Source organism: Mesoplodon bidens, assembly GCF_964165515.1.
Source record: "Mesoplodon bidens genome assembly, chromosome: 14".
NCBI classification, from domain to species: domain Eukaryota; kingdom Metazoa; phylum Chordata; class Mammalia; order Artiodactyla; family Ziphiidae; genus Mesoplodon; species Mesoplodon bidens.
Genome location: NC_138170.1, coordinates 76,352,655 through 76,362,387, shown reverse-complemented (window position 1 = coordinate 76,362,387; position 9,733 = coordinate 76,352,655).

Below are 9,733 nucleotides of genomic sequence, written 5' to 3'. Positions count from 1 at the left end.
CAGTTCTGAGTCACACATAATAAATTTTGTAAATGTTGTTTTTCTTTTTCCTCTGCTTTGAGAACAATTTATATATTATCTTCAGTCAATTCTGATTTTTGTGAATGTTGTACTTATAAAGAAGAAAATGATTTTCAAAATATTTATTAAGAAACTTGCAATTACTGCTCAGTAATCAAAAACATCAGTCCCCTTGATGATTGTTTCAAAGTTGATAAGTTGTATGTTCCCTAGTTTAAAAAAAAATTATAAGGACTGCAATAATGTGCAACAGGAATCCTAATTTCATAACCCATGGGCGTATAAATGGCAAAATATGACTGGCATAATACTTTAGGTAATAAACTGTTCATCAGCCTCCTGTCTTGTAAATACTTAGATATGCTGTGATTCCAGTTCTAGGCATTACTTTGGCTGTGAATTCTTCCAGAGAAATGCTTACTTAAATTTGCTGAAAGCCTCACAGTATAAGCACTTCATCAATGCTGTAAATAAGAATGTGGCAGTGGCTCAGATTATACCTCAGGGAGTTCTCAAAGTGCTGCTTCTATATATCTTTAGTTCCATTGTTTTTTTATCCCAGATTTTCCTCAGTTCTACATTCCATTCAAATGCACTCTGTTCTATGCTTTAATCAGCCTCTAGACTGACTTGCATAGCCAAGGTGGATGTAACTGGTACATTAACATAACATTAGAAATAAGCTTTCTATCTGTATAGGAAATGCCATAGCTTTGTGATTCTAGATTGATCTGTAACTTGGTGTTTGTTTCTCATCTTGCTAGTTTTCCCCAGAACACACTATTTTTTAAATCTCTATCACACCATTAGTTGTTTAAGGACTAGGATTCAAATAAACCCAGAAGTTTTCAGTTTAATTCAACAATTGTTTGAGAACTATGTCTAAGATGCTCTTAAGTGTACAGAAATGTATGTTTGTTTTTTTTTTTCTGAAGAAACACAGCAATGAAGACAGGAAAAGAAGTCTTTTCTTGCACTTACTTATTTCAACATTACATTAATGACCACTGTCATTTTAATCAATGCCTATTGAAACTACTACGTGTGCTTTTCCTTTATTTTTAAAATGCTACCTTGCAAATAGTTATGAGAAATGCAAAAAATTGTATCTTCAACTCATCTTAATCAAAATATAAATGAGACGTTCAAATCTTCCCTACTCTTCAAGGCCCATTTCAAATGTCACATTTTTCTATAGCGCTTTACCTGCCCTTAGAAAACTACCTCCTTAAAAAACAGTAAACGGAGCTTTAAGGCCAGCACCTGTCATTCCTTTCAGCTTTGTGTCCTATTACAGTTCAGCTCTGAAGGAATGAAAGAATGAGATAAACCTCATATTTAAAATATGACAAAAGCTCCTGTTAGAGTTAAGTCAGAAATTCACTCAGTACCACAGGATGCCTGAAGTCCAATATCCTTAGTACAGTATGGCAGATCTTCACAACTAGATCCTACCTTAACTGTTTTGGCTTCATCTTTTTTTACAATTTGCCCTGTGCTGCCTACACGAGACTGTTTGTTATTTTCTTGTCTTTTCATGCATGTTCTCAATGCCCTTCTCTTTCTCCACCTGACAAATTCCTATTCAGCCTAAAAGGGTTCTACCCAAAAGCTACCTCCACTGTGAAAGCTCTACCTCATCCCTGCCCTATCCAAACCACAGGCAAAATTATTTGTATCCTCATCTGTGTTCCTGTAGAACTTAATTTTCAACTATACTATAACACTTACAACATTGTATTGAGCTGTTTACATCCCCTCTACCAGACTCTGTGTTAATCAGGGCAAAGATCTATTCATTTTTACATTCCCAGTGCCTCAGTTAATGTCAGTTAATGAGAAAAAATGTAATTATATTACTGTTACTATACCTTTACCAATCCAAATGGATTTTGTGGTGTCTTAAGTGTGTTTTAAGCTTCTTGTTTTGGTTTTGATTTTATATGTTAAAATGGAGACTTGGGGCTTCCCTGGTGGCGCAGTGGTTGAGAGTCCGCCTGCCGATGCAGGGGACGCGAGTTCGTGTCCCGAGTCGGGAAGATCCCACATGCCGCGGATCGGCTGGGCCCGTGAGCCATGGCCGCTGAGCCTGCGCGTCCGCAGCCTGTGCTCCGCAACGGGAGAGGCCACAACAGTGAGAGGCCCGCGTACCGCAAAAAAAAAAAAAAAAAAAAAAAAGGAGACTCGCTTGAGATCGTACCAACATAGAGCCAAAAATTGACTTTAAATATTACCAGTATTAATGTCATTTAAATTTCATGGTAAGAGCAGATATTCAACAGGACAGTTTTTCTCTTTTATGTCTTTTAATAAAGCATGTAAATGATGACTAAATACACTCAACCTAAAACTTTATTTCAGACTGACAAGACAATCAAATATATTTAAAACACTTAATAAGAACAACTAACGAAAATATTTAAACCAGGGCTTCCCTGATGGCACAGTGGTTAAGAATCTGCCTGCCAATGCAGGGGACACGGGTTTGAGCCCTGTCCGGGAAGATCTCACATGCCGCGGAGCAACAAAGCCTGTGCACAACTTTTGAGCCTGTGCTCTAGAGCCCATGCTCCGCAACAAGAGAAGCCACTGGGAAGAGAAGCCCGCGCACGGCAACGAAGAGTAGCCCTAGCTTGCAGGAACTAGAGAAAGCCCACGCGCAGCAACAAAGACCCAGCACAAACAAAAATAAATAAAAATAAAAAATTTATTTAAAAATATTTAAACAAAATACAGGGATTAAAGAGGAAAATATCACTTACTAAAAATATTTAAAATAAATATGGCTATAAATAACACCAAAAGCATTTTTTATCAAGTCACTAAGAAGTTCTAGTTGGAAAAATATTTCAGAAAACCATGGTGTTCTGTATATCCACATATGCAATTAACCTTTCAGCAGAGCAACAACTGTAACTTAATAAAATGGTCTTAAATGAGACAAGTATAAATAAGCAAATACTTTAAGCTTTAAATCACCTCCTTATTGTCAATTTTCATTAATGACATCATTATCTACCCACTCTCCTAAACTAGAGACTCTTAGTGTTATCCTTAATTTTTTCTCTCTTTTACAGTCTTTCCCCATCACCCAAGCCCTATGTAGACATTCATCAAATATTGTTAATTCTATATCAAATATAACCCAGGAATTAATCTTCTATTCTTTATCCATAATATTTCAGCTTTATTTCAGGCCCTCACCATCTCCTGCTGAGAATAGTAAAAAGAATGATCTTTTTACTAGTCTCCCCTCCACTTCTACCCACCACTACTATGAGACTTTTCTTCTTAAAACATTAATCACTTTTTTACATGTTTCCTGACTTAAGAACTTCTTTTGACTCTTTGATACATACAGAATAAAATACAAGCTCTTTAATTTGACATGCAAAGTTCTTCATAGTTCATCTCCAAACTGTTTTTTCAGCTTCTGTATACTTCCACAACACAACTAGCTTTCCTGCAGCACTAAGCTTCTCACCATTCGTCAAATATATAAAGCCCTTTCACAATTCCAGGTCTTGGACCTATGCTGGTTCATTGGCCTAAAGTGTAATGTCAGGCCTTACTTAAATCTTCTGAAGTCCTTCCAGTTTAGAGCCATGTTGTATGTTTAGACATCCACAGTTTCATCTGCTCCCCTCTCTTTAGTTCTAAATATTATTTCATTAATGTACTATTATATTTACTGCACATTTAGCTATTCAAAAATAATCATTTACCTGAGCCCTCAGTGTTGGAAAAACAGGGCGGGGGGCGGGGGTGGTGGTGCTGGAAATGTTCAACTATTTCCAACACTCATCTGATGGTCTAATAAATTTCAGCATCAATTAAAAGATTCTTTGCTGCTGAAATAAAAGCAAAAGTCTGTATTATTTTGGAATTCATGTAACTGTAAATAACACCTCTTTTAAAAATTAATTGTGAATTCTTTTCAATTAAACTTTCACAAGAATCTTTTCAAAATTTTGAGATAGCAAAATGTCTATCATTTTTATCATACAAACTTGTAATTACTTAGATTGCTTTCTCCTTTTGTATAGTTTTTCTGCTGAGATTAGTCACTTTGTTTTTGGTTGCATAATAAATATTTAGCTGGACACGGCAAATTCATAGAACTACAACTTATTTCAAATTTTGAAGGAATTACCTACATTTACATTAAATACAAAATACATTTAACATAAAAACTATGCTAAACATAATTTTTTATCCTGAAAGCAAAATAGAATAATATTTAGGTGAGTAGGTTCTGGAGTCAAATTGTCTATGTTTGAAGCTATGGTCCACTTCTTCCTAGCTGTGTAATGTGAGCAAATTACTTAACCCTTCTGAGACACAGATTCCTATAAATGGGAATTATAAAGTAGAACCTACCTCATAGGCTGTTGTGTGATCTAAATGAAATACACCACGTAAGGCATTTAGAAGAGAGTTGGCTGTGTAAATAGATATTCATTAAACATTTCTTAAGTTATGATAGTTATTATTAACATCACACTAGCAAGGTTAGACTGGCTCCTACAGTATAATGAATTAAACACTGGCATCTCTTCCCAACCCCAAATGTCAGTCATTTCCTGTGGGTAGCTTGGAGTAGGCCATGATGGAAGTATTTCTATTTAAATTGCTAAAATCAGCAAACACTACCAGCTAGGGAGTTTTTTTGTTTTTCTTTCTAGAAAGCCAGTTGTTAAACAGTTACAAGCATAGTATTGAATCAAACTCTATTTCACAGTACTTTAGAAACATTACTGAATAAATCAATTCTCACTACAGAATTGTAGCCTTAGCAAGCCAGGCTGTTTTTTCTTTCTTGTCTGGCTAAGGTCAAAGAGAGGAAATTTGACAGAGTCTATATTGGTGCCAAGACACAGCGTGAAAACTTTATTACAACAAAACAAAACAAACAAAAAAACAAACTATGTTAATTTGTTTTCATCTCATTTGATCCTTTTTCATGAGTGAAGAGCCCCCAAATTTGCCAAATACAAAAAAGTAACTGTACTTTTCAATATTTTAAGTTTGCTTATGGCTCTATGATTTCAGAATGGCAATAGGTTCAGTTCAGAGGAAAATAATGGATCAAAAGAATCCTTTTTCTATCATTATTTACGGCAGAGTGTAGTCGCTGCTTACTGTCAATCAATAACCATTGACAGCTAAATAATAACAGTTTTCAAAGTACCTTAAGTAAATGCTCTCGTCTGATGATTTAATTATCCTTTGACTTGCTGAATGAATATCTATTATCTGCAAGAAAGCATGCCTGGTACTGAAGTAAATGCTATGACATATAAAATATAATCTTTGTCTCTAAAAAATGCATTCTGGCCAGAAATATGCATATAAAAAGATAAATATGCATATAAAACTAACACTACATGGCCCATTATGTAGCCTAGTTAATCAGGTCATTCACAGCTTTGTGCTAGTCTATTTTCTAGCCTGATCGCCAGCAACTTCTTTCCCTTCTCCCATGCCTCTCACACTCTACCTCACCAAATTGCTTACAATTCCCCAGATACTCATGTTTTCTTTTTGTTGTTCAGTTTTTAAGACATTTATTGATTATCTATTATGTACCAGGCACTGTGTTGGCTATTAGATATTCAAAATTGACAGTCTTTTTTCAAGAAATTTACAGTATAGTAGGAGAAACAGACATTTAGAGTTTATTACAATATAATAGGATAAGTACTACAGTAGAGGAATATCCAAGCACTGAAGAAAGAAGACCAAACCTAGTCCAGAAGCTTAGGGAAGGTGCTCAGGAAGAAATGGTGCCCAAAAGCTTATTCTTGAAGGATACATTCATTCATTCCATTCCTATGAGCTGTAATTTTTTATAAAACTCCCTTTCTTCTCCATACTACTCAATTTTTATCCATGTCCCCACCATTTCAGACTTCTATTGTAATACTTATAAAATTACGTAATGGTTGGTTGTGTATATACAATCTACTCCACTAAATTATTAGCTCCTTGACACTTAGAACAGTTACCTTGTTGAACTTTGTGTTTCCAGTGTATAGCATGGGACCTACCATACAATAGATAATCATATTTTTCTAATTGTTGTGTTGAATATATACCAAGTGAGTGGTATATAACATAAGCAGTATTAAGAAATAGATACTATAAGGAATTCAGTGAAGGAGGAAATGAGTTCTAGATAGGAAGGCCAGAGGCTTTACAGAGGGAAGAATTGAACTGGGCCTAGAAAAACAGAATTTAGACAGCTGATTCTGTTTCAACTAGAAAACCAAAAATGACCTAAGGTCCAAAAAAATAGAGCTCTGCTTTCTCAGAGATTAAGGAAGTATAGAAATAGCTGTGGCATTGGACTGAGATATAGAAGTAAAGATGAACTAATTAGGAAAGTCATTAACCCAAGGGGTCTGGCTACAGGAAGAGATACCCAGTCAGGATATAAAACAACTAGGATCTAGAAGAAACTGAGTGATATTTTTAAAAACCAAATCTAAATACAGACTATAATACAGTAACGTACCTATTATGAATGTAATATATGCCCCAGAATTTCTCCAATTGTAATGAATCAGTTGAGCACGTTCTTCATAACTGAGTCCAGCATGTTCTATACATTAGTGGATCTTATAAGAGGAGAATTAATTATATAAAAATGTGACCAAGGCCATGACTCCCTTGAGCAGTTTTTTGAGAGTCTTGAAAAAGAGAGCCAAGAATCACAGAAAGTGGGGAGGAAATGTAACTTTAGGACATGGGGAGAGGCAGTTAGTTGCCCATGGCAGTATGTTGTCACACAATTCTATTAAAGAGCAATCTTTTCCCTAATTTTTAAAAGTTTCTCATAGATAACTATACCCTATGAGAAACAAAGTAGGGCAAGAATACATGTTTAGTTTTGTAATGTTATCTGACACATATGCATTATATACATAATACAGTAAGTCCCCTACATACAAACAAGTTCTGTTTCCACAGCGCTTTCGTAAGTCCAATTTGTTCGTAAGTTCAACAAAGTTAGCCTAGGTACCCAACCAACACAGTCAGCTATAGAGTACTGTACTGTAATAGGTTTATAATACTTTTCACACAAATAATACATAAAAAACAAACACAAAAAATAAAACATTTTTCATCTTTACAGTACAGTACCTTGAAAAGTACAGTAGTACACTACTGTACAACAGCTGGTGCTTCTTAGCAGTACCAGCTATATCACTGCTGCTTTTATGCTTGCTTCCGGACATCCTGGGCTTGATATAAAGATACTGTCTTACCGTACTCTATGCAGTACTATACAGGAAAGTACACAAAAGCACAACAACTTGTAGAGGATGCATGCACGTGACGATGTACGCCAGACACGTGAGCTAACTTACGTGATTAGACATGCGAACGCACATTCGCATCTTTGAAAGTTCGCAACTTGAAGGTTCATATGTAGGGGACTGACTGTATTTGTTTTACATGGTACTTAATTATGAATAGAAAGGAAAGTTACAAAATGTCACTTGTTTTACAACTTTGCCTGAGGCCAGTCATGCTAATCACCCACTTACTACAGTTATATATCAGCTTCCAAAAGCTAAGCCCATGATTTCTGGAGACCACTCAGAGGGACTCTAGAGGTGACTCTCTTAAAAGTCATGTAGTTCAGATCTTGGACAATAACCTGGAAAAACATAGATACAGGATATGGGCTACTGGTTACAGTAACAATGCCATCTTTTCAGAAAATTGAGAAACAGGGCAGGGGCTGGGCTTGGTACATAATAGTTAGCTAAGCAAAGACAGAACCACAGTGATCATGATTGGGATGATCCTTTTTTTGTATGTGAAAAACTAGAAGGTGAGAAGGAGAAGCAGAAGCAGAAGCAGGGTGACCATATATTTCCAAGCTCTAATTAGGAAAAATAAGTATGTGTGTTCTCCAATATAAAAATAATATAATGAATCAAAGTATTGTAAATAGAACTTTAGTTTAATATGATCTATGACCATCCATGTTTTGTAACAATTTAATTGTTCAATAACAATGTACAAAAGGGCACAGAGGTTTTCTTTGGTTTTTGCTTATAAAATCTCTGCTGGGTGAAAACAAACACACAAAAAAACCTTATTTCAATTCAAACAATATTTAGTACAGAATATGTGCTCAACACTGTATTGAATGCCATCCTCTTCTTGTAGTCATGAATACTTAAATATATATGTGTCTCCGTTGAATCGCCTTCTACTTGCATAGCAACGTAATAGCTGCACCATCTTCTCCACTTTTTATTCTCCAAACTCCTCTCTGGTAATAATAATTTTTTCAAAAAAGACAATATTTTAACTTCTGCATGCCATTGAAGAAAAGACCTCTTCCATTGGATTGATCTATAAACTAATTGTCTCAAACAATAATTACGTATCCATGAAGTATTGATACAAGGTCAAACTTTGTCAGGAACTTCGAAATAGAAAGAGACTCTGTCAGTTTAAACTCCAAAAGGAATAGCTCAAGGGTCTGCAGGATACTTTGGTACTGGGGGCTGACAAATAGAAGACTAGAAACAGAACTGTGACATCATTCACCATTAACCCTTTCTTAAGCCCTTGTCCTTTAGTACAGACCTACAACAAGAGCATTAGGGTTTGCATATAGTCAAAACTGCATTAACTGTGCTGCTCAGAAGTGTGCCTTTACTTTACTTTGCCAGAGATTCAGTAGAATTACAAAATGATTTTTGGCTTTATTAATTAAAAAAAAGTATTCAAACTCTGGCAAGAAAATAACATCAAATTTCAGGCTTTTTGGTTTTTTGTTGTTTTCGTTATTTTCTATTGCTTTTTAAGAATGAGCACTATAAATGTAAATCAACTTCAATTGAAATCATAGTAAGAACTTTAAGGTGGAGAGTAATGTCCAGAAATCTATTGAGAGGCGATATAGAGAGTAGTTAAGAACATAGGATTCTAGACTCTCTACCCCAGAAGTCCTCCTCGTGCTTCAGTCCTCTACTTCTTTACCTGGGAAGTTTGTTCATTTTGTGATAATTCATTGTGTTGTACATTTATGAATGATATTTTTCTGTATGTATGTCTTATTTCCATTTTTTTAAAAAAAGAAAGGGCTTCCCTGGTGGCGCAGTGGTTGAGAGTCCGCATGCCGATGCAGGGGACACGGGTTGGTGCCTTGGTCTGGGAAGATCCCACATGCCGCGGATCGGCTGGGCCCGTGAGCCATGGCCGCTGAGCCTGCGCGTCCAGAGCCTGTGCTCCGTCCGCAACGGGAGAGGCCACAGCAGTGAGAGGCCCGCGTACCACACACACACAAAAAAAGTGTTGATTCTGGAAGTAAACTGCCTAGATTTGAATCCTGGTGCCATAACTTACTATCTGTTTGACCTTGGGGTAAACTCCTTAACCCTCTGTGCCTCAATTTCTTCAACTGTAAGATGAGAATATTAGTAACAGTACTTGCCCCTTGTGGTGGTTGTAGGATTTTATGATTTTATATGTGTAGGATTTTATATTCTATATGTAAAACACATAGAACAGTGCCTTACACATGACAAATTCTATATAAGCATTATAGTTATTAACAGTAACCCATTCACTTCTTTAACCATTCTAGAATAAGAATCCTTAGATAATCCTTTAAAAAATAATTTAAGGGTATTTCCCAACTTCTAGATTTTTCATTGATTTGTCAAATTGCTCATTGTTTCCCCTT